This window comes from Eschrichtius robustus, chromosome 6 (assembly GCF_028021215.1).
Source record: "Eschrichtius robustus isolate mEscRob2 chromosome 6, mEscRob2.pri, whole genome shotgun sequence".
In the NCBI taxonomy this organism is placed as follows: domain Eukaryota; kingdom Metazoa; phylum Chordata; class Mammalia; order Artiodactyla; family Eschrichtiidae; genus Eschrichtius; species Eschrichtius robustus.
The window spans coordinates 66,952,484-66,976,123 of NC_090829.1; the positions used below are offsets into that span (position 1 = coordinate 66,952,484).

Genomic DNA, 23,640 nt, shown 5'->3' on the forward strand with positions numbered 1-23,640 from the left:
TTTTCCTGTGTTCAGGACTTATACCACACAGCCGAACAAATTAGTGGGAACTGATTTAAAATGGTGTTTCTTTCTAAAGTCATCCCCGCCCCCCTAGTTATTTCAGTTTTCCATGACTCAGAAAGGAAATCTTCAGGATTCACGAGAAATTGGCAATCCTCTCCCACCTTTGCTGCAGGAAACTGCTGGAAAAACTGAGAGTTGGGGCAGTTTAACATGGGAGAGCAAACCTCAAAGGACATGGGTTGGGATTGCAGAAGGCAGGGTCTGGGAAGTTTCTTCGAGAAACTTGTGGACAAAATGTTGTCAAATGGTTTCTTTCCCTCTTCCTGCATTTCTTAATTTCTTATATCTGCCTTTGCAGTCCACAGTTAATTAATGTATCCTTTTGGTGTGGTCCTTGCCCTCTTGAGCTGACAAAAAACGTGGGCTGTGAGAATGAGGTCTTAGGCCACCAGGCCTTTCACCTTGTCTTAGGAGGCAGCTTGTGTGCTAATGCCTCCCGTACAATGAAGACGGCAAAGTATAATCAAACAATAAAGCATGTTTTCTTCTCCAACCCCCGCATTTTTTGTAGGTCAAAAAACTCTGCTTTTGGGTGTGCTCTGCTAAAAAAAAAAATCAAATAATGGTAAATATCTCGTGCTGCTCTTACCGTTCTCCTTTGTCCATGATATTGTAATATGTTAGGGAAACAAAGATTTCCGTTTCTTGACTGTAATTGTTGAAATATATATTCTGAGTTTTCCATTTTATGTATTGGCTGATAGCATAAAATAGTGTGACATGGTGTAAGGATTTTCTAATGGAGAAATGTCTGAGAGCATCCCTTGGGTGTTGTATCTGCTTCTTAATTGTTTTGTCATCTTGAGGAAGTTTCTTTATCCCTTGTCATTTCTTGATCTCTAAAATGAGATTATCAAGATGATCTCCACAACTTTTTTTTTTTTTTCCTCATTAACATTAAATCCATGGTACCTGAGAGTTTTGGGAACAGACAGATATTTCTAGGCATCTTCATTTTTCTGACCTTTAAGTGGAATGATGACCCCTTAACGCACGTAATCATCAGCCTCAGTAATTTTCAGACGCCTCTAGGAAGCAGACACCCCGCACTTCATTGCACTAATTTGTTTGTGATTAACATTCTCTGCCCTTTCTCATATCCCAAGCTCATGTTTTGAAATGTAACTATAGGGTATTCTTTCCCTCTTGCACTAAATATCTTGCTCAAAGTTATTAATCCATTAAGTGACAACAACTTATTGACATCTAAGGCTTTTCTTTCATTTTTCGGCCTTGGATGAGAGGTTTTGGGGTCTCAGCCTCCTTTGCTAGAGGTTAGTGAACCAAGGCCTGGTGAGGGGACTCTGGTTGTCTCGTCACCCGGATGAACTAGAACAGGAACTGTAGTCATCTTATACTTAAAGGCCTGACAGGAAAGCCTCTTCCCTTCAGCAATCAGAGAGGCATGTTGGTGTGGAGTTGTGGGATGTCAGTGTGACTAAGCTCAAATCACTTGAGCTTTCTGAGCCTCACTTGACCCATGCGTGAAATGGGGTAATGACCTCTTTTCTGCATGAAAGCGGAGGGCTGTCCAGACAACCTCTGGGGAGCTCTTCCTACCCTGGGATCTATGATTCTGTGAGCAAGTACCACTCCCAAGGTACTAGTTGCCAGGTACTTGGGTGGGGAAAAGAAGGTTGAGGCTATTTTCAGAGCCTTAGACTGCTTATAGACTATTTGGTAGGAGAGCAATACCTTTGAAAAGTTAAGGAACGCTTTTATATATTATGTAAGGAAGTTGATAAAAACTGATACATATACAAAGTACCTTAAAATCTATCACCTTTTTTTCCTCTAGCTTGGTGAAATTGGTTTGTCATTTTTGCCATTTTATTTTTGTGGAAACTGAACCAGGGAGAGAAATAGTAGGATGCTGTCAGTGTCAGTCTAAGGATACTGTAAAGCAGCAGGTGGTTGAAGTTTTTCCTAGAGCTTAGGAGCTGCAGAGGAGTTTACCATCTTCCAGTCCAGTGGTTTGCAAGCCTGGCCACCTATTAAAATCTCTGGAGGAGCTAAGAAAAAAAAATGCCCTGTCCTTAAGCTGCTCACCTGAATTAGAGTGTCTGAGCTTCAGTCTTATTTTAGAGCTCCTTGGAGACCCATTGATCTCATCTTGATCTTTAACCTGTGTCTTTGGTGGTATCTTGGTAAATAATCTCTCTCCATGGGCTGTCACACCCCTGACACACAAGTGAAACTGCTGGAGGACCAAGAATTTCACCCAAACAACACGAACGCACTGGGAACTCTACTTGAGAAGGCTCTTAAGTTCTGCGAGGCCTTAAAATAAATATAAAGGGAGAGAAGGGCTTAATATTTTTTACACTGGTACGTGCCTTCTTTTATGCTTCTAAGAACGTATAAAATGATAGCAAGGAATATATTTCATTGCTTTAATTGTTCAGGTCTTTTTAAAGTCTGTACAATAAAATACCATTTAAGCTAACTGACATTTATATTTTAATGCTTTTTGGAAAGGAACAATACCTAGTATTCAGCTGCAGTACAATTTTTAATTTTATATATATATATATTTTTTTTTTTTTTCCCCAGTCAGCAGGCCCTGTTTTGGAACCAGAAGGCTGAGAGTTCTGCTACCTTCCCAGATATTTTACCTGTTTCTGTTTAAACATCAAATTCTATTTGGTTGATGGTTCTTGACCTCATAATGTCTAACCTTCATATCTTTTTATTTCCCTTTCCAAACTTATCCAGGAAGAAAACTGCAAGGCCTGATTCACTATTTTTTCCTCCTGCTGGGAAGTTCAGGTGTGTAGCACATGTGACCTAGTCTATATTTTGACAAAAAGAGTGTTCCTTGCCCATCCGCCTCCCCAACACCGTGCACTTGGTGATCTTTAACCTCAAAGGTCACTGCTGATAGATTTTAAAAAATTGATGCTAGCTATTACCTTGTTAGATATAGCTCTTCTTCCAACTCTAAACTTGCTCTTTCTAGAAGGGAAATAGTACTCGGATTGCAAATGTGGTGAACTGGAATTTCAGAGGCTTGAATTGACCTACAAATCTTGTAATTGTAGCCCTGGTTACATATACACTGTGGCCTTGTACATGTTATGTATTATTTACCCCAGGAGTTTTAGAAGAAGAAATGATAGGATAATCTTCCATGTTAAGAAATTAAAATGTGCAAAATTCTTTGTGTCGCTATGAAACATACAGACACATATTGTATGGAATGAAGTAGTTTTGACTTAATTTATTAATTACTTTCAAATCCTGTTAGAAAACAGAGCTACTTCTTAATTGTTACATTTTTTCCCCTTCTCTTTCTCAGTGGTTATTACTTTAATTTTTTATTGTAAGTGATTTCCAACATAAAAAGAATAGTCCAAACAATACCCATAAGCTTTTAAAATTTTTAAAATTTTTAAAATTATTTTTTTATCGAGGTATAGTGGATGTACACTATTATTTAAATTACAGGTGTACAACATAGTGATCCACAGGTTTTAAAGGTTATACTCCATTTATAGTTATTTAAAAATATTGGCTATATTCCCTGTACTGTACGATATATTCATGTAGATTATTTATTTTGTACATAGTAGTTTGTGCCTCTTAATCCCCTACGTGTATCTTGCCCCTACCCACTTCCCTTTCTCCACTGGTAACCACTGGTTTGTTCTTTATATCTGTGAGTCTGTTTCTGTTTTGTTATATTCACTAGTTTTTTTTATTTTTTAGATTCCACATGTAAGTGATATCATACAGTATTTCTTTCTGTCTGATTCATTTCACTAAGCATAATAGCCTCCCGGTTCATCCATGTTATTGCAAATGGCAAAACTATTCTTTTTTATGGCTGAACAATATTCCATTATATATCACATCTTCTTTGTCCATTCATCTGTTGAGGGACACTTAAGTTGCTTCCATATCTTGGCAGTTGTAAATGATACTGCTATGAACATTGGGGTGTGTGTGTCTTTTCAATTTAGTGTTTTTGTTTTCTTCACATATATATCCAGAAGTGGAATTGCTGGGTCATATGGTAGAATACCCACATGCTTTCATCAGATTCATTGATTGTTAACATTTTATCCCATTTGCAGTCTCCCCTCTCTATCTTCTTCTTATGTGTATACACACACACACACACACACACACACACACACACACAAACACATATACATATATATATTTTTCTACAGTATTTTTTCTACAGTGTTTGAGAGGAAGTTGCATATGTCATGATACATCATGGCCCCCTATGCCTAAGTGCAGTGTGTATTTCCTAATAATAAAGATCATCTCTTCATATTCACATTATAGTTATCAACTTCAGTACCCATAACATTGATTTAATACTTTTTTTTGAATTTTATTTTATATATTTTTTTATACAGCAGGTTCTTATTAGTTATCCATTTAATACATATTAGTGTATACATGTCAATCCCAATCTCCCAATTCATCACAGTACCACCCCCCCTGCCCCCCACCGCTTTCCCCCCTTGGTGTCCATATGTTTGTTCTCTACATCTGTGTCTCAATTTCTGCCCTGCAAACCGGTTCATCTGTACCATTTTTCTAGGTTCCACATATATGCGTTAATATACGATATTTGTTTTTCTCTTTCTGACTTACTTTACTCTGTATGACAGTCTCTAGATTCATCCACATCTCTACAAATGACCCAATTTTGTTCCTTTTTATGGCTGAGCAATATTCCATTGGTTATATGTACCACATCTTCATTATCCATTCGTCTGTTGATGGGCATTTAGGTTGCTTCCATGACCTGGCTATTGTAAATAGTGCTGCAGTGAACACTGGGGTGCATGTGTCTTTTTGGATTATGGTTTTCTCAGGGTATACGCCCAGTAGTGGGATTGCTGGGTTGTATGGTAGTTCTATTTTTAGTTTTTTAAGGCACCTCCATACTGTTCTCCATAGTGGCTGTATCAATCTACATTCCCACCAACAGTGCAAGAGGGTTCCCTTTTCTCCACACCCTCTCCAGCATTTGTTGTTTGTAGATTTTCTGATGATGCCCATTCTAACCGGTGTGAGGTGATACCTCATTGTAGTTTTGATTTGCATTTCTCTAATAATTAGTGATGTGGAGCAGCTTTTCATGTGCTTCTTGGCCATCTGTATGTTTTCTTTGGAGAAATGTCTATTTAGGTCTTCTGCCCATTTTTGGATTGGGTTGTTTGTTTTTTTAATATTGAGCTGCATGAGCTGTTTATATATTTTGGAGATTAATCCTCTGTCTGTTGATTTGTTTGCAAATATTTTCTCCCATTCTGAGGTTGTCTTTTCGTCTTGTTTGTAGTTTCCTTTGCTTTGCAAAATTTAAGTTTCATTAGGTCCCGTTTGTTTATTTTTGTTTTTATTTCCATTACTCTAGGAGGTGGATCAAAAAAGATCTTGCTGTGATTTATGTCAAAGTGTGTTCTTCCAATGTTTTCCTCTAAGAGTTTTATAGTGTCCGGCCTTACATTTAGGTCTCTAATCCATTTTGACTTTATTTTTGTGTATGGTGTTAGGGAGTGTTCTAATTTCATTCTTTTCCATGTAGCTGTCCAGTTTTCCCAGCAACACTTATTGAAGAGACTGTCTTTTCTCCATTGTATATCCTTGCCTCCTTTGTCATAGATTAGTTGACCATAGGTGCGTGGGTTTATCTCTGGGCTTTCTATCCTGTTCCATTGATCTATATCTCTGTTTTTGTGCCAGTACCATATTGTCTTGATTACTGTAGCTTTGTAGTATAGTCCAAAGTCAGGGAGTCTGATTCCTCCAGCTCCGTTTTTTTCCCTCAAGACTGCTTTGGCTCTTTGGGGTCTTTTGTGTCTCCATACAAATTTTAAGATTTTTTGTTCTAGTTCTGTAAAAAATGCCATTGGTAATTTGATAGGGATTGCATTGAATCTGTAGATTGCTTTGGGTAATATAGTCATTTTCACAATATTGGGTCTTCCAATCCAAGAACATGGTATATCTCTCCATCTGTTTGTATCATCTTTAATTTCTTTCATCAGTGTCTTATAGTTTTCTGCATACAGGTCTTTTGTTTCCCTGGGTAGGTTTATTCCTAGGTATTTTATTCTTTTTGTTGCAATGGTAAATGGGAGTGTTTCCTTAATTTCTCTTTTAAATTTTTCATCATTAGTGTATAGGAATGCAAGAGATTTCTGTGCATTAATTTTGTATCCTGCTACTTTACCAAATTCATTGATTAGCTCTAGTAGTTTTCTGGTGGCACCTTTAGGATTCTCTGTATATAGTATCATGTCATCTGCAAACAGTGACAGCTTTACTTCTTCTTTTCCAATTTGTATTCCTTTTATTTCTTTTTCTTCTCTGATTGCCATGGCTAAGACTTCCAAAACTATGTTGAATAATAGTGGTGAGAATGGACATCCTTGTCTTGTTCCTGGTCTTAGAGGAAATGCTTTCAGGTTTTCACCATTGAGAGTGATGTTTGCTGCGGCTTTGTCGTATATAGCCTTTATTATGTTGAGGTAGGTTCCCTCTATGCCCACTTTCTGGATAGTTTTTATCATAAATGGGTGTTGAATTTTGTCAACAGCTTTTTCTGCATCTATTGAGACGATCATATGGTTTTTATTATTCAATTTGTTAATATGGTGTATCACAGTGACTGATTTGCATATATTGAAGAATCCTTGCATCCCTGGGATAAATCCCGCTTGATCATGGTGTATGATCCTTTTAATGTGTTGTTGGATTCTGTTTGCTAGTATTTTGTTGAGGATTTTTGCATCTGTATTCATCAGTGATACTGGTCTGTAATTTTCTTTTTTTGTAGTCTGATTTAATACTTTAATCTATTGTTTTGTACTTCTGTTTTGTCAGCTTGCCAGTTATATAATATGCTTGACAGCATTTTTCCCCTCTAGTAGAGAATCCAGCCTAAAATCAGGCAGTGCATTTAGTTGTCATGTTTCTTTAGTCTCTTTTAATCTGGAACATTTCCACAGCCTTTCTTCTTTTTTTATGATGTAGACATTTTTGAAGAATACAGTGCCCCCCTTTTGAGAAATATAATATTCCTCATGTTGGGTTTGTCCACTGTTTCTTTGTGTTAAGATTCAGTTATGCATTCCCCGCTAGAATATTATGTAGGTGATGTTGTGTCCTCTGCAGGAATTCTGTCTGGAGGCTCATGATGGTGAGTCAAGGTATTGTTCAGTTTCTCCACTATATAGTTACCATTTTTCCCTTGCAGTTATTAAGCAGTCCACAAGGAGATACTTTATTCTTGCTCCTCATCAAAAATTTCCTTGAAATTCTTGTGAAACCAGTCTTTACTATGATGTTTGCAAAATGATGGTTTTCCATATTTAGTGCTTTCTTAATGTTTATTATGCAACATTCTGCAGTCTACTCTAAGCAAGACTCCTTCTCTTCTCTTTCTCTCTGTTTCAAATATAGGTATGGACTCCAGTTTTCTGTTTCAATCTTGTATAATTAATTAGTGCTATTTAATTATTGTGATGCTTAAATTGTCCCAGACTATTGCAGTGGAGCCCCTGTAAGCTGGCTCCTGTGTACTTGTGATATGTCCCCATCTTTGTTGTTGCTAGCACTTATTTACCTGCTCAGATAAAAAGGTATTTTAGTTTAATCTTGTATCTTCTGTGCTTGAGCTCTGAAGTCAACCATTTCTTCACTGTGTCCTGGTTCTTTTCAGTGGAGAATGGTGTTAGGGACCAATATTTGAGTGCTACGTATGCTCATGGGTACTGTGGTGCCTTTGGTCCTAGGCCCTTCCAATGGCCAGAGCTAGGAAATTTTACACATAAAAGTATATAGGCAAATACGTGTATATATAAAGCACCCACATATATACATACCTGTGCTATATGGATGTGTATCCATATATGTGTATACAAATAATATTAATAATGATTTTATTTTTATTATTGTACACTACACAAAACAAACCTGCTAAAAAGAGCTCAGGGTTTGCTTGTGATCTTCTCCCCCCATCTTTAACCCTTCCCAGGATTGAGGGTATATTGTCAAATACTGTGTTTAGGAATTACCTGGATTGGTTCTTTTTTCTTTACGATCCTTCCCCCCAACCCCTTAGTGTCATTATGTTGTTCATTTGAAATTTGTTTGAGTTCAGTTGTTTCATTTGGCTTTGGATTTTAGTTTCTCTCCTTCACACCCTTGTCTTGTTGATTTAATTTTATTTTTTGAATACGTAAAATGTTAACAAGCTTCAAATGTCAAAACTAAACAAAAAAGTATACTCAGAGAAGTGCTACTCCCTCCAATATTTCTTCTACCCTGTTACTCCCTACACCTCTTGTAGGTAATCAGCCTCATTGTTTTCTTGGTTATCCTTCTTGTGTCTCTCATATTTCCTTTTCTTTCTTACACAAAAGGTAACATATATGCTCTTTTGTACTTTGCTTTTTAAAAATTCTTTTCTTCTTTCTTTCTCTCTTCCTCCTTTCTTCTTTCTTTAGAACTTCCTTCCTTCTTTTCTTCTGTCCTTCTGTCTTTCTCTTTGTCTCTCTCTTCCCTTCTCTCTCTTTTCTTCCTTCTTATTTTCCATCTTTTTGCCTTACTTTCTGCCTTTCCTTCCTTCTTTCTTTCTCTCTTTCTGTCTCCTTCTTTTATATGACTGATCTCCTATGCTTGGACAGTTGAGTAGTTTCCTGCCATGAATAATATTATGCATATTTATTTTCATAACATTGGAGGTGTATCTTCAGGCTATATTCTTAAAAGAGGGAATGCCGGGTCAAGGGAGAATGTTTTGTTAGGTAGGTAGTGCCATATTGCTCTCCATGGGGGTGTCCCACCAGCATCCTCAACCACAGAGTGTATCGTCAAGCTTTTGAATTGCTGCCAATGTGATGGGTGAGAAATGATATCTCAGTGTAGTTTAAATTTGCATATATCCTATTATGAATGAAGTTGAACATCTTCTCCTGTGTTTAAAGACCATATTAGTTAATTTTATAAATTCCATTTTTGTGAATTGTCTGTTCATATCTTTTGCCCATTTTTTAAATTTGGATTTTGGTCTTTTTTTCCCTCAAAAATGTCTCTGTAAATTAGCCCTTAATTTATGAAATATATTACGAATATTTTATCCCAGTTTGTTTTTTGACTTTGTTTATAGTGCTTTTCTCTTTTTGTCATGAAAAAAGGCAACATTTATATTTATATAGACAAGTTTAACAATCTTTTCTTTTTTTTTATTGCTTCTGTTCTTTGATCATAGTTAGAAAGCATTTCCTGACACGATATTCGCTTGCGTTATCTTCCAGTACGTGCATAGTTTCACTTTCTTTAAAAAAAGTAATTAATTAATTAATTAATTAATTAATTTGGCTGCATTGGGTCTTCGTTGCTATGCGCAGGCTTTCTCTAGCTTCGGTGAGCGGGGGCTACTCTTCCTTGTTGTGCACGGGCTTCTCATTGCGGTGGCCTTCCTTGTTATGGAGCACGGGCTCTAGGTGCGCAGGCTCAATAGTTGTGGCTCACGGGCCCAGCTGCACCGTGGCATGTGGGATCTTCCCGGACCAGGGCTCGAACCCGTGTCCCCTACACTAGCAGGTGGATTCTTAACCACTGCACCACCAGGGAAGCCCATAGTTTCACTTTTCACATTTAGATCTCTGATTCATTTGCAGTTTATTCTTATATGTGATGTGATGAATGGTTCTAATTTTATCTTTATCCAAATGGCTGTCTAGGGCCCCAACACCATTTAGTTAAACAATTCTTTGTGATTTGAGATTGATGGTTACTTTTTAACCTATACCTTGACTAGATGTGAAGGAGACTGAATGATGGTAAACAGTGGAATTGGGTGATTAGAGGAAAATTTAGAGGTTCTGGCTAAAGACTGAGACCAGAATCAAACCTATATCTCCTCACTTTCAATCCAGAATACTTGACCTTTTATAAGTCAACCTCTCTCATCCATTTCCCCTAACATATTTAACAGGAAAGATGTTTAAAACAAAAGAGGGGTTTAGGCATTATCTGTCCTCTCCTCCTTCTCAGGGATCTGTAACCACTCCTCCTACCTGAAATAGATTATGAGAACTTGGCTGCATACTTTTTGGTGAGCACCTGTGACTCTGTGTCTGTTGTCTGTAGCACCTGGTCACACGCTGATTACTCACTTTGTCCACTTCTGCCAACTGCCTTTGTTTCAGTGACATCTCTGCTTGTAGCCCATAGCCACATAGGGTGAGAAGGGATCGCAGAGGTTTTAGGGTTTTGGAAGGCTGGCTTTACAGCTCCATAAATCTCCATCAAGTTGGGAAATATACCAAAATCTCTTTTTCCTAGATTTTGGGGAATGAAGAATTACAAATAAATAAGTTTCATACCTTCAGGAGTCAAAATTTAAAAGTTTGTTAATTTTTATAGAACGCATAATAAATGTCTCCTATCTTCTTTAAAAGAACTCACCTGATAATTTAGTATTGATGGCACAGCCATTTTTGTGCATTTTGCAAACTGAGTTCTGCTAAATGTTAGCCTTCTTTGATCTGTGGATAGCTATTCCATGAAAAGGGAAATTTTTGTGGTCAAACATGTTTGAGAAATGACAGCTTATGCAAATTTAGACACATTTCTTTGCTGTAGGACTTCTCATAGCTCTTAGTATGAATTTGTCAAATTTCTTTAATCAGGAACAAATAACTGCCCCCCTCCTCCCAACCCATTTACACCTATTAATAGCTTTGATACTTTGATCTGTACCATCAAGTGTATTTGGGCTGCAATACTGTATCATATAGTAGCAGGATTCCATATCCTCTTTTTGGTTTTATTGTTTCCTCCTAAACTCTTCCAAAGTTAAGCTCTGTGAAGGCATTTATTCATTACTGTGCTACAAATACCTACTGTGCTACAAATACCTACAGTGCCTGGAGTGTAGTAGGTGCTCATTAAGTATTTCTGAGCTTGAAGTTGTCAGCTCTCATTGACCTTGCTACAGTGTTTCTGGTTTGGTTCCCCTTCCAAAGGTATATGTTCTAAACAGCAGTTACTTTCTTTTTAGTCCTAACAATCAGACAACATATTTGCAAAGAACTCTGTGTATAACTTCCTGGCCTCTCTAGAGGGGTAAAGCTTAATCATGAATCATTACTACATAAATGATATAAACATTGCCGCTTGTCACCCCGAAATACACACATAGAAATGGCCCTGGGAGAAGCAGCTAGTTTACCAGGCAATGCCTGTGCTCGGGAGCTCTGCCCTTCTGCATTTTCAGTTTAGGACTTGGACTGGAAACCACTGTTTGTTTTCTCTGTCTCATGCATCTTATAGATTTGAATAGCTTTTCTGATCAGCAACTGCGCTGATGTATTCCAGTTTCAGCTGCTCTGAAAGATGACCACCTATCTCCTGGAGCTTGTCCAATCTTCCCTGCACCTTCCCATCCCAACCAGGATCTTACAGAGGATCCCGTATTTTAGGTTAGTTGGTATCAGCCATAAATGTGTACTTAGGTGCGTGCATGCACATGCACACACGTACATCTTCTGAGTGAGGGGCTGAGGTGTCAGGTATCTAGGTTTAATACAGGAGCTCTTTGGGAACTCAGAATTCTGAGCTATTAGTGTGCTTTCTTTCTTTTCTTTTTTTTTTTTAAAGTTAAATGAGCTGGGTTTTTTTTAAAATTTATTTATTATTTATTTTTACTTTTGGCTGTGTTGGGTCTTCGTTGCTGCACGCGGGCTTTTCTTTAGTTGTGTCGAGCGGGGGCTGCTCTTCATTGTGGTGCACGGGCTTCTCATGGCGGTGGCTTCTCTTGTTGCGGAGCACAGGCTGTAGGCGCGCGGGCTTCAGTAGTTGTGGCACGCGGGCTCAGTAGTTGTGGCCCGTGAGCTCTAGAGAGCAAGCTCAGTAGTTGTGGTGCACGAGCTTAGTTGCTCCGCGGCATGTGGGATCTTCCCGGACCAGGGCTCGAACCCGTGTCCCCTGCATTGGCAGGCGGATTCTTAACCACTGCGCCACCAGGGAAGCTCTTTCTTTATTTTCAACATTATATTTGTGTTCTTTTTGAATATACAAGTAATTAATTTTCATTATAGAAAATTTGGAAATCACAGGAAAGTTTAAGGAACAAAATTTGTATTGCCTGTAATCCTATTACCTCAAAATACATTATAGTGAATAATGTTCTATCCTGTGTATATGTGTGTGTGTGTGTGTGTGTGTGTGTGTGTGCGTGTGTGTGTGTACACACTGCAGACTGCTGTTCTGTGGTTTGCTTTTTAAACCAGTCCTCCATTGTTAAATAAGTCCTGTATTTTTAACATTACAATTAATATTTATAATATTTATGTATTGCAACACTCAACAGTTAACCTTTACTTAGTGCCTACAAGGCAAATCATTGTGCTACGTGAGTCAACGGTTGTATCTTGGTTCACCTTTGTACTTCTAGGGGCTAGTCCAGGACCGTCTGTGCACATGGTTTTTGCTCAATAAATGCATGATGAATTTCAGTGGCTAGACATTAAACCAGAATTGGATATGCCCAACTATTCTTAAGAAGTTAAATTCTACACGTGATGTATTCTAAAACTACAGAAGAAGGTGAGAGCCACTACAGATGAAGGTGCCCTTATAAGGGCAGGACAAGTTCAGTAAGATTGTACCAGTTCAGTAGGTGTTACCTCTGCTGATTTGGAAGTGTCTGCCAGTTATGAGACAGGGCCTCAATTTATTGTGTGGTCAGCACAGTTTGTATCTGGTCATCATCATTTTAGGCCTGGAACCTCCCACTCCCCTTTTTTAAAATAGCGAATCAGGGTTTCAGTAGCGGGATGGAGAGGAAATTGCATTAGTCAGGTGCATGAGGCAGCCTGGGATCAACTCAGTGCCACTTTCATACATACCTGGGAGCAAGAGCTTTGCATTAACTGGCTTGCCGGTGTCTGTGCTCTGCCTTGGTTGCTGTTGGAATGGGATTGGTTGTTAGAGACACTGCATGGTGAAGGAAGAATCGGAGCAAAGCGTTTGGAGGGTCTAAAGGAGAATATTCGCTGCTCCATGGGCATCTTCCTCTCAGGGCCCCAACAAGCTTGTGCCCACCAGACGCAGTGGGTAGAATTCCTTCACTGCCTCTCCTTTGGTGGAAGATGTGGCACGTGTAGCTGGAGGATCAAAAATCACCCAGGGCAACTGTTATTGAAGGATAGTTGCCTTCCTGGAGTGTAACCTCTCAGCAGGACTTCCAACAGAAATTGATGCCTAAATATTTAGATCCCTGGAGGCTTTGTCTTTCTCAGCCATACTCACCAGTGACAGCGTCTGTCTCCTCTGTGTGGTGCTGGACAAACACAGATAGACCCTCACATTCCGACTCACTCCCACCCCAGGCCAGGGAGGTTATAAAATGTTTGAGTGGCTTACTTAAGTGTCATTCCTATTATGGTTTCTTGGGAAAGTACCCTCTGCCTTGATGGAGTTGTGGAAACATCTTGGTTGTTTGAACGACAGGGTTAAGAACCATTTGGCTGCAGTCATGTACTAGGCGTGTGCATTGATATTGGGAAAGGAGCAAAAAAGATACAGAATGCCGTATCCACAGCCGGAGACCGTGCTAGATGCTTCCACTAGATACCTTGTACAATCTCTCCAACACCCGCTCAAAATAGAGATGCTACCCCATTTTACAGATGAGGACACTGAGGCTCCTGTATTTTATGTTACTCTCCCAGGTCACAGAGGTAGTAGTCACAGAACTGAGACTCAAAGCCAGGTCTGGAAAGCCATGACATTTGTCACTATTCCTGTCCACCCTGCCATTCTAGAGCACCACTGTTTCTCTGAGCTTGTTCATAGATTCAGGTCACGCAGCCTCCATCTGGGGCTTGAAAGACCTGTTCTGTGAAGGTTTTCCTGACACCCTGCTCCCCACCACACCCACTCTGTGCCAGACCTCTATGAACACGGTGATGGTTGTTGTGTACATATTTGTCTCCTGTGCTGAACTGTGAGTTCTAGATATCTTACTTAGTATGGTATCTGATTCATGTCAGGCCTTTGATGTATATGTATTGAAAATTCTAGTGTTTGCCCCATGTTGTGTTTCCATGCTAGGACACTAAAAATCCAGAAGTGCCATTTTAGAATTAGGCAACTCAGTTGCCTTTAAGGATGCACTGACTTTGGTTTTTGCTTTAATATTTGGTGTAAAGCTGCTCTTTGGCTTAGATCTCTGCTTCAGCCCTTGGAAGGGTAAGATAGCCATATGCCTACTTCATTAATATTTTGGGCATCTCTGTGCAGGAAGCGATTGAGTGCTAACATCACATAAGTTCTGTCATATCAGCATAAAACCATTTGCAATATGAACAAACATGTATTTCAGATTTGTTGTTTATATCCAGATATTACTTTCCACCTAATATCTGGCAAATTAATTTCCAGATTGTTACTTTCAAATATAAGTGAATCTTTTACATGTAATTTGTAGTGAAAAGTCTTCTAAAAGTGTTTTATACCCTGAAATTCTACAAATCCATTGACATATAAAAGTATATAAGAGCAAAATGCAACAATATTTAATGGTGATTGTGAAAGCTGTTAAATTTATGGGTAAAATAATTATTAAGAACTTTTGAATTGTTAAACAATTAGGGAAATAAATTGATAGTAAATGCTAGTATTAGATTAGTGAAATCTTAGTTAATAGGGTACATTAGCGAGGTAACTTTGGGAAGAACATCATATTCTTTCTTAGCTAATAAGTGTTTATAAAACTATAAATTGCAATAGAGGCATTGTTATGAGATTAAATTATATTATAATTCGAGTCATTATAGGATTGGTTGGTGAATGCATTCATAATTAAAAAGAGTGACTATTAGGAACTGTTTTTAAATTTCAGTATTTAATTTTACGTAAGGCCATGGATCTTTCTAGAAAAGTCCTATTTAAGAATTGTTTAATTTTTTTAAAAGATAAATTACAGGAAGATTGCCGACTTTGTCCCCTCAACATTTCATGATCAGGAAGACCTCCACAATCATGCACAACAAATAATTGATAAATTATCTTCAACACAGAGAAATTTTGTATTTATTCTTGTATCAAGGAAATCTAGATGATGATGGTAATAGATATCAGTCTCAGTTTTGGCTTAGTATTGATTTTTAACACTCAGCTATTTGGCATTTGGCCCAAGTGGGTAATGGGTACTAATCTTCTATCAGTCGATTTTTTATGCTTTTGTACTGAGAGACAACATGTAGGTGTCTCCAGGTCAGACTGGAACAAATTCCTCACGTTTATCTACCATTAATTTGTTTACAAATGGTTTCCATGGTCGCCATCTATTAATTCTGCTGGGGATCCTTAAGGATCAGGTGGGGGGTGGGGCCCTGATCCTTAAGGATCAGGTGGTGGAGGACCCTGAACATTTGACCCCATCTCCATTCCAGTGCTTGGAATCCCCCAGGCCTGGCTTTTAGTCCTGGCTTTGGAGCTGTTCCTGGCACACATAGAGTAAGGCATTTAATTTCCATACTGCCTGTCTTATGAGAAGAAGTGTTAGTAAACTCATTAATTAGGGTGTGTTTACAGTTCTATTCTGAACATCAGTAGCTTCTAAGTTTAATTGAAATTGACCACCTTCTTGAGGACAGACGTGCTCCTTACACGCTGTGTGTCCCCCGTCAGCCTTGGTTTCCTCTCTCGCTTGCACAGTGAGCCTGATGGTCATGTCTTCTCCGGAGACCTTTCAGCTTTGTCTTTCTGTTGGGTGATAAAGGCTGAATAGAGGAAAGGTGAGTCTTGATGACTGATGGAGTCCTGGCCAGTTTGTATTTGCTGACAGGTATGACTGAGGGCAATAAATTACATTCTAAGTTTAAACAGGCTCTGGTTTTTAGTTGTCACTGGAAGTGCAAATAATACTTCTTCCTGGTGTATGAGATGAAATTGGTTGTCTGCCACATATATTTCTTATTTTTGTCTTCAGTTCATGGTGTGGTCATGGAATACAAATTTGGGGACAATTTCAGGTCGGTTTATTTGCTCAATAATGATAATAATATATTCATTGTCATTTAGTGAGGATCTGGTATGTACCAGACATCTTTTTTTTTCCTGTATTTTTATTTTATTTTATTTTTTATTGAAGTATAGTTGATTTACAATGTTGTGTTAGTTAGTTTCAGGTGTACAGCAAAGTGATTCAGCTATACGTATATGTGTGCGTGTGTGTGTGTATATATATATTCTTTTCCAGATTCTCTTCCCTTATAGATCATTACAAAATACTGAGTATAGTTCTCTGTGGTATACAGTAGATCCTCGTGGGTTACTTATATATAGTAGTGTATATATGTTAATCTCAAACTCCTAATTTATCTCCCTGCCCCTTTCCCCTTTGGTAACCATAAATTTGTTTTCTATGTCTGTGGGTCTATTTCTGTTTTGGATATAAGTTCACTTGTATCAGTTTTTTTTAAGATTCCACATAGAAACGATATCATATGATATTTGTCTTTCTCTGTCTGGCTTACTTCACTTAGTATGATAATCTCTAGGTCCATCCATGTTGCTGCAAACAAACAGCATTCTTAACCTTAGAAGAAAAACGACATGCAAGGCTTATATTCTAATTCCCAGTTTACAAATAAGGAAACATAGGCTTGGAGAGATGAAAGGACTTGCTTAAGTTCACGAAGAAAGTGGCAGAGTCAGCATTTACCTAACTGCAAAGCCTCTAGCCCCACGTCCACACTGCCCCGGCGTTGAAGTCTGGAAACTGAGATCCGCACACTCCTCCTTGTGGGAGGGAGAACTTTACATGAGCCAGTGCTGGCTCCTGCTGCCCTGGTGTCCTTGACTTGTGTTCTGATGTGGGGGACATACCTTCATTAATTACAGGATGCTGATGACCCTCTAGAAGGCATCCGCTGACAGACCCCGGGGAAAGCTGACCCCCCTCCCCCCGCCAAGAGCTCACCCTGGACTCCCCAACCAGAGGGAGGATTCCTTGACAAGGAGCTGGTGCCTGATTGGGATTACTGTGCTGCTTGAGTTGGGCTGCCAGTCAGTTCTTTTCATTTATTTGCTGTCTTGCTTTCCTTTGAACATTTTATCCAAACTTCCAGCAGTGACTCTCAATCCTGGCTGTGTGTTAAAATCACCTGGGGTTTTAGTTATAACCATGCCTGTGTCCCCCGTCTAGACATTCTGATTTAAATGGACTGGGGTGGGGCCCTGGGTATCAGCATTTGAAAAAAATAAGTACTCCAGAGGATTCTAGTGTCCAGGCAAAATCAATGCTTTAGGGGCAGAAAAGCCCTCTCTTTACTCTTTTGTTGACGTGGTATGTTTTCTTCTGACTTCAGTGAACCCTCAATCTTATGATGTTATCATTCCATTGAGAGGTTGAATTTACTCATCCAAAGCATTCATGCTTTTTTGAGGTGGCTTAGACTTTGGAGAAGGTGTTACGGGAACAGACACAGATACTGAAATCAGTGGCCTTAGAGGACGGGAATGAGCCACTTTGGAGCAACCAAAAGACAGAGCCATGACTTTTGCCACCTCCCCTCCTAATTCGTTCTCTCCCCCCACCCCGGCACCAGATTTTCAGCGTTTGAAGGCGTGTGTTTTTTAGTTGTGGGGTATTTACAATTACTTCCAACGATTTTACTCCTGAGCCTATTGTGGCTTATTTACACTAGCTTGGATATATGTTTATATGTAGCCTCTTTACTTTTTGTTTACTGATTGAATTTACTACTACGTAGAAAAGACTGGCTTCAACTGACAAGATCACTATGCACGCAGAGGGACTGCATCTTGCTCTGGTGGAAGTACACCCATCCTCCCAGGCTGGCATTCAGAATTCTCCCCATCATCTGATGCCAGTCTTTCACTCTGGAATTAAGGCCACTCTTTAGTGTCTTTGGGCTCCAGCCAGCTGAACTGTACCCTGGACCAGGGTCTGCCCGATCCCTGCCTTTGTTCCCTTCTCGTCCTGCTGGAACATTACCTCAGACCCTCATCCCAGAGGCTAGAAATAACGTTTTCTTTCCTAGAACCCCACACTGCTTTGAGTGGGAGCACTTTTAGAACTTATCACGTTGTACCTTGAGCTATTCTTATTTATGCGTGTGTATAATTCTTCCCCTTCTGTAAGCTTGTGGAGGGTGGGGAAGCTTCTTAATTTTGGTGTCTTCTGCTGTGCCGAGAATATTGGAGCCGTTCCCTGAATGTTTTTTGAGTGAATGTGTTACTTTTAGTTCAACTCAGCAGTTGTCCAAAATTAACCTCATGAGATGTTGGTAGCTTTGGTGAACATTTGGAGAGGTCTACCGTGATAGAGTGAAATCCGGTGACCTAGTTACAGAATATCCCCTGCAGGCTCACTGGTGAGGGAGGCTCATGTTTAAACTCCGTGAAAGAAGAGCCTGGATTTTTTGTGGTGGCGGTTGTTTACATGTCTTTTAAAATGACCCTTCCCCCCTTTTTTATGGCTTCATGATTTAAAAAAGTTCTTTAGATATAATTGGGTATTATCAGCTTTACTCCTGTAGTAATTCTAAGCCAGGTCGTTTGTTATTTGAGGACATATTGACTAAACGTTTATTTTTTATTTTTCAGTTTTTTAAAATTTTACTGAAGTATAGTTGATTTATAATGTGTTAGTTTCAGGTGTACAGCAAAGTGATTCAGTTATACATATACATATATTCACTCTTTTTCAGATTCTTTTCTCATATAGGTTATCACAGAATATTGAGTGGAGTTCTCTGTTCCATACAGTAGGTCCTTGTTGGTTATCTATCTTATATATAGTAGTGTGTGTATGTTAATCCCAAACTCCTGATTTATCCCTCCCCCCTACGTTTCCCCTTTGGTAACCGTAAGTTTGTTTTCGATATCTGTAAGTCTGTTTCTGTTTTGTAAATAAGTTCATTTGTATCATTTTAAAAAATTAGGTTCCACATATGAGTGATATCACATGACTAAGAATTTAGAATGGGGCTGGCACCCGGCTCGGCGCAGGCGTTAACCAGAGCCGGAGACGCTGCTTCCGCCCTCCGGGTCTCAGCCTGGCCGAAATGCGCACACCCGGAAGCCGCATGTGCTGCGGTGGGTGGGGGGGTGCGCAGGGGGCCCAGGGGTAGTCATGACAGTCTCTATTCTGTTCTTCATTTACCAAAATGAAGACTGCACTCGCATTGTTAGTGAGCTTCTGGACTCTCCCGATATTCCCTGCAGGTATGATTCCGGTTATTATTAAAATTAATTAATAATCAAATTAATATTAAACATAGTGGTTCTTTTGGTAAAAGTAACATGTGCTCATGTTGTAAATTTAGAATGTGGAGGAAAGTGTAAAAAAAAAAAGAAGACCACTTGGAATCCCACCCTTGACAGGTCACTACTTTGACATTTTATTTGTGGAATTCTGTTTGGCTATGTGACCCCAGGTTTTTTTACCTGAACTCACTCTCCAAAATCTAGTTCTCAGCTCTACTTTGTATAATATTTTTAAAGCATTTGAGATTAAAAAAAGTACTGTATTTCAAGCAAAATGCACATTCATCTCTTTTGACACAGGCTAACCTCATGCACACACACGCACACACAAAGGGGAATGATCACTCTTGTTGAGAACCGACTTCTCATTTTACAGATAGGAAAACTGAGGCCTAGAACTTGTCCAAGATCGCATAAAAAAAAGTGGCAATCGACACTTCAGCCCAGGTCTCCTGAATTCCAGTCCAGTGCTCTTCCTACTCGACAGTGATACCTCCTTACTAGGTCATAGAAGCAGTGGTGGAAAGAGAAAAGGAAAAACACGTCAGTTCTAAAGAGTGCAGGTTTTTTCCCCGGTGTCCTTTCTCAGAGCTATTTTTGTGACTATTCAATACATGTACAATGTTGCCTCTCGCAGCATTCTGGCTGGACCAAGAGGCCATTCACTGCTGACTGCAGACATGCTCTCCCTCTACGGCAGGCGGCACGGAATCCTGGGCCCAGAAAGCAGATGGGAACAGACTTTTTCAATCAAATTTCAGGGTCTGAGTGTACACAGAAAAAAATGACTGCGTATCCTGTTCAACTTGTGTACTTAATGAAACAGTGATGGATGAGCATGACTGACTGGGGGTGGGGCAGGGGGTGAAGTTGAGGTGGATTCATCTTAGTCTGTAATTCATTCATGAGCTCCAATAAGTCTTATACACACGTGCAAATTATTCATTCTCTCTAAATGTGACCCTATTATTCTAACTCCCCAAACCTTCAGTTGTTTCCTTTTGCATACAGAACAAAGCGTGGACTCCTGCCTGGCATTTGAGGCCCTCTGTGATCTATCCTTGACACCGATATAATATGGAGATGTAATAATGTAGCAGTTAAGAGCCAGACTTGGCAGCCAGGCTGCTCCACCACCAATTAGCACTCTTACCTGGGCAGGATACTGCACCTGTGTTTCAGTTTCCTCATGTGTAAAATGGCAATAAGATTGTTCTGGGGAGTAAATGAGTTAGGATTTGTAAAGGTTTACCAGTGACTAGGTCCTAATGCATTACATAGAAAGTGCTTTCTTTGTTTACTAAATGGGTACCTTTCCAGCTCCTCCCCTGATAGCATTTCCCTTTTGCGCTAGACTTCGGGTCCTTCCTGAGACGGTCCCTTCATTCTCCTGCCTCTGTGCAGCTGTGACCCTTAACTTTAACATGTTGGCTCTCTCATTTCATGTGTGTCCAAATCTTAATCATCCTTTTAAGGCCAGGCTCAAATGCATCTTTATCCATTTCTTTCTTCACTAATTCACATATTCTTTATTCCCTTAACAGATTTTTTTTTAGAGATTCTGTTGTGTGCCAGGTGCATTATTTAGGAAGGCTTCCACGGTTCTTGGAGCTGGGGGAGGTCCAACACTTCTGCCATCCCTCTGACACATCACCATCGACGTTGCTTTACAGTTTTGGATGGGTTTGTTTGATCTCCCCTACTAGAATATTAGCTCTTTGAGAGCAGAGTGCTTATTAGTAGGTGCTTATTAAGCTATATTTAAATTGAATAAATGAATGAATAAAGTCCCACTTTGTGGGTATTTATTACCTTCTAATAAAGGCAAGAAAATAGGAACAACACTCTGTGTTGTTCTGTGTGTGTTGAAAATAGAACCAACTTCTCATTTTACAGATAGAAAAAAATAGGAACAACACTGTGTGTGTTGTTCTATCTGTAAAATGAGAGAGAGAGAGGGAGAGGGAGAGAGAAGAGATATTTTGAATAAGGATGAGGCTAGTTCTGAGGGCAGAGAACCCCTTCCAAGTTGAAGAAGGGCAAAAAGACAGGAATGAAAGGAAAACTGCAGAAGTAGAGAGAAACGGGATGAGAGAGAAGGTTATTCTCTGAACTGTAAAGCAATTGCTCCAAGAAATGGTTTTCCTTAAGTGGTATAAAATGTGAAGCGAATTGGGTCTCACTTTTCCTTTCCCTCTTTAGGAGGTTGGAGCTGATTTTTAAAATGAGGTGGGGGAGGGAGGTGGAGTTTGGAGAAGGAAAGTGAAAACTGTTTTCTGAAGTTCTCTTGCCAAATAGCTCCCTGGAGAGAAAGTTCAGAGGGAGGGCCTGCCTAAGCAGACTAACTCCCTCTTTCTTTCCTCGTTGTCCTGGTCACTCCCCCATCCCTATTCTTCACTTCCAAACATCTTCTTTCCTCTTTCCTTCTTCCTTTTTTTTTTTTTTTAAATCGTGTAAGTATTACAAGTGAGAAGCTGGAGGAAAATTAAAACGAAACACAAGGCAAGCAGATAATTTCAGTCTGCAGTTATAAAAATGATGTGTTTTAGATTTGTTTTCCTGATCTGTTTCCCACTGGGAGCTTCCCCTCCTGCCACCCCTCCTCATTTCTTTTCCCAGACTTCCACCCACGTTCTGACTCAAAGCCGGAGAGGAGACTGACCACACAACGGGATTTGAGAAGTGAGCAGGGCAGTTTTCAAGTGCTGATTCTAGAGGTTTAACATGAGCAAATTCCTGGCCTTTTTCTGAAGATTTTTCAGCTGACTTTTTTTTTTTTTTTTTTCTATTGGGTCTCTCGAGTTTACTGCTAAAGATGCTTTGGTGTGGAAGGCACCAAGTTTCAGTGATGGGCTTGCCTTGACTGAGTGCTTGGCATATGCAGGCCTCAAGCTATTGGCGGGGGATGCTGAGATAGGAAAATTGGACTTCTGACTGCAAGGGCTTGGCTGTGTGTGTGTGTGTGTGTGTGTGTGTGTGTGTGTGTGTGTGTGTGTGTGTGTGCGCACATGCGCTCTGTGGTTGCTGTGGGGATTCTGGTTTCTGGGGATGGAAGATGGAAGGGGGGGGGCAGGGAGTAGGTAGATTGGTTTGCCCACAACTGATGATCACCTCCTGGACGTGCTGTGTGCTGCTGCTGGGGAGAGCTTCACTGTGGGGTGTGGTGTTGAAAGGTCTTGAAAGATGGCTAGGACTTTAATACACAAGGAAGAGAGACACGCGTCTTCAAGACAAAGGGAACAGCAGAGGCATGGGAAGACAGAGAAGAATGGGGAGTGACAGGCTGCCGAGGTGAGGAACCATAGAAGGGGTAAATCCTCCACCCCCCCCTGTATGTTTGGGGTTTTTTTTCCCTGTAAGCAGAAGGGAGGGATTATGAGTTTTAGAAAGAGCTGTGATAGGATTACTCCGGTGCGTGTGTGTGTTCTACTTTGCTTTTACTTTTTAATTTTCCGAGTCTTTTTAGGAACTGTGAGGCAACCTTGACTCTGGGAAGTGTGCACTGCCTGTCTTTCTATGTCTTTTTTCTTTCCTCTTCCGGCCTGGCCTGGGGCCTCGTCTGGCTTCTGATAATGAAGTGTGGCAGTGCGGGCTCCCGGGAGCCGATGTGAGGTCCGAGCAGACCCTGGGCCTGTTCTTCACGGTTTCCCATCCTTCTTCCTCCTCTTCTTCTCTCCTCACCCCCAGCAGGAGCAGCAGCCCTCCCCTCCCTAAAATAAATAAACCAGTCGCTCCAAAAGGTTCCAAGCACATTAGTCACATATCCCAGAAGTTTAATACAGAATTATTTTGACAGTGAGAACAAGAAGTGTTTTCTAGTTGAACGCACAGAACTTGCTTCTTCCAACTGGGCTTTCTGCCGCAGAGACAGATGATATGTTTTTTAGATGGATCAGCCGTGCAGGAGACTGCGTCGCTTTCCTTGGAAGCATGACAAATTGCTCACTACCAAAAGTGGTTGGGGAAAAGATGTGAAATGAGAGAGAGAGAGAGAGAGAGAGAGAGAGAGGGAAATCGCATCCTTATTGAGAGCATAACTTTCTCCCTAATAACTTCAATCAGCCACTGAGAGCTTTCTATGTGTTTATTTATTTATTTGGCCGCCCCTGGAGCTGTGAAGTCCTTTTTTAAACCCGGGCTCACGGGTGTTCTAAAAGATGAGGACAGATCGAGTTATTGCAATGCGGGTGGATCTCCAAGCATTCCAGCTGAATAGCTCTTCCAGAAATATTTCTTGACTCACTAATTTAGCACTTTCTGTTGCCGTTACTAAGCAGATTGGAGAGTCCTGCCTGC

At 40.0% G+C, this 23,640-nt stretch overlaps 1 protein-coding gene across 10 annotated transcripts in view; it reads left to right on the plus strand.

The window, feature by feature from the left end:
* LPP (LIM domain containing preferred translocation partner in lipoma) overlaps positions 1-23,640 on the plus strand; it is a 684,273-nt gene that overhangs the window by 90,970 nt on the left and 569,663 nt on the right. For 3 of the 10 annotated variants that reach the window (XM_068546438.1, XM_068546444.1, XM_068546445.1), the window contains exon 1: positions 22,445-22,635. The exons of the other annotated variants lie outside the window; for them this stretch is intronic. The gene's annotated coding sequence lies outside the window, so the exon portion shown is untranslated. Of the gene's footprint in view, positions 1-22,444; positions 22,636-23,640 lie in introns of those variants that run through there. 10 annotated transcript variants of the gene reach the window in all.